The following is a 2721-nucleotide window of genomic DNA, read 5'->3' on the forward strand; positions in this document are numbered from 1 at the left end:
AAAAATCAACGTCAGAAATATAGAAAAGACAACGTCAGAAATAGAGAAGACAGAAATACAGAAATGACAGTCAGAAATAGAGAAAAGACAAAGTCAGAAAGAGAGAAAAGTCAGAAATAGTGAAAAGACAAAGTCAGAAATAGAGAAAAGACAGAAATAGAGAAAAGACAAAGTCAGAAATAGAGAATAGACAAAGTCAGAAATAGAGAAAAAACAAAGTCAGAAATAGAGAAAAGACAGAAAGTCAGAAAAAGAGAAAAGACAAAGTCAGAAGTAGAGAAAAGACAAAGTCAGAAATAGAGAAAAGACAGAAATACAGAAAAGACAAAGTCAGAAATAGAGAAAGGACAAAGTCAGAAATAGAAAAAAGTCAGAAATAGAGAAAAGACAAAGTCAGAAATCGAGAAAAGTCAGAAATAGAGAAAAGACAAAGTCATAAATAGTGAAAAGACAGAAATAGAGAAAAGACAAAGTCAGAAACAGAGAAAAGACAAAGTCAGAAATAGAGAAAAGACAAAGTCAGAAATTGAGAAAAGACAGAAAGTCAGAAATAGAGCAAAGTCAGAAAAAGAGAAAAGACAAAGTCAGAAATAGAGAAAAGACAAAGTCAGAAATAGAGAAAAGACAGAAATAGAGAAAAGACAAAGTCAGAAACAGAGAAAAGACAAAGTCAGAAATAGAGAAAAGACAAAGTCAGAAATAGAGAAAAATCAACGTCAGAAATAGAGAAAAGACAACGTCAGAAATAGAGAAGACAGAAATACAGAAATGACAAAGTCAGAAATAGTGAAAAGACAAAGTCAGAAATAGAGAAAAGTCAGAAATAGTGAAAAGACAAAGTCAGAAATAGAGAAAAGACAGAAATAGAGAAAAGACAAAGTAAGAAATAGAGAAAAGACAAAGTCAGAAATAGAGAATAGACAAAGTCAGAAATAGTGAAAAGACAAAGTCAGAAATAGAGAAAAGACAAAGTCAGAAATAGAGAAAAGACAAAGTCAGAAATAGAGAAAAGACAGAAATAGAGAAAAGACAAAGTCAGAAAAAGAGAAAAGACAAAGTCAGAAATAGCGAATAGACAAAGTCAGAAATAGAGAAAAGACAAAGTCAGAAACAGACAAAAGACAGAAAGTCAGAAAAAGAGAAAAGACAAAGTCAGAAATAGAGAAAAAACAAAGTCAGAAATAGAGAAAAGACAGAAAGTCAGAAATAGAGCAAAGTCAGAAAAAGAGAAAAGACAAAGTCAGAAATAGAGAAAAGACAAAGTCAGAAATAGAGAAAAGACAAAGTCAGAAACAGAGAAAAGACAGAAAGTCAGAAAAGGAGAAAAGACAAAGTCAGAAATAGAGAGAAGACAAAGTCAGAAATAGCGAATAGACAAAGTCAGAAATAGAGAAAAGACAAAGTCAGAAATAGAGAAAAGACAAAGTCAGAAATGGAGAAAAGACAAAGTCAGAAATAGAGAAAAGACAAAGTCAGAAATAGAGAAAAGACAAAGTCAGAAATAGAGAAAAGACAAAGTCAGAAATAGAGAAAAGACAAAGTCTGAAACAGAGAAAAATCAACGTCAGAAATAGAGAAAAGACAAAGTCAGAAATAGAGAAAAGACAGAAATACAGAAAATACAAAGTCAGAAATAGAGAAAAGACAAAGTCAGTAATAGAGAAAAGTCAGAAATAGTGAAAAGACAAAGTCAGAAATAGAGAAAAGACAGAAATAGAGAAAAGACTAAGTCAGAAATAGAGAAAAGACAAAGTCAGAAATAGAGAAAAGACAGAAATAGAGAAAAGACAAAGTCAGAAATAGAGAAAAGACAAAGTCAGAAATGGAGATTAGACAAAGTCAGAAATAGAGAAAAGACAAAGTCAGAAATAGAGAAAAGACAAAGTCCGAAACAGAGAAAAGACTGAAAGCCAGAAAAAGAGAAAAGACAAAGTCAGAAATAGAGAAAAAACAAAGTCAGAAATAGAGAAAAGACAAAATCAGAAATAGAGAAATGACAGAGTCAGAAATAGAGAAAAATCAACGTAAGAAATAGAGAAAAGGCAACGTCAGAAATAGAGAAGACAGAAATACAGAAATGACAGTCATAAATAGAGAAAAGACAAAGTCAGAAATAGAGAAAAGTCAGAAATAGTGAAAAGACAAAGTCAGAAATAGAGAAAAGACAGAAATAGAGAAAAGACAAAGTCAGAAATAGAGAAAAGACTAAGTCAGAAATGGAGAATAGACAAAGTCAGAAATAGTGAAAAGACAAAGTCAGAAATAGAGAAAAGACAAAGTCAGAAACAGAGAAAAGACAAAGTTAGAAATAGAGAAACGACAGAAATACAGAAAAAACAAAGTCAGAAATAGAGAAAAGACAAAGTCAGAAATAGAGAAAAGTCAGAAATGGTGAAAAGACAAAGTCAGAAATAGAGAAAAGACAAAGTCAGAAATAGAGAAAAGACAGAAATAGAGAAAAGACAAAGTCAGAAATAGAGAAAAGACAAAGTCAGAAATAGAGAATAGACAAAGTCAGAAATAGTGAAAAGACAAAGTCAGAAATAGAGAAAAGACAAAGTCAGAAACAGAGAAAAGACAGAAAGTCAGAAAAAGAGAAAAGACAAAGTCAGAAATAGAGAAAAAACAAAGTCTGAAATAGAGAAAAGACAAAGTTAGAAATAGAGAAACGACAGAAATACAGAAAAAACAAAGTCAGAAATAGAGAAAAGACAAAGTCAG

This window comes from Heterodontus francisci, chromosome 21, assembly GCF_036365525.1.
Source record: "Heterodontus francisci isolate sHetFra1 chromosome 21, sHetFra1.hap1, whole genome shotgun sequence".
NCBI classification, from domain to species: Eukaryota; Metazoa; Chordata; class Chondrichthyes; order Heterodontiformes; family Heterodontidae; genus Heterodontus; species Heterodontus francisci.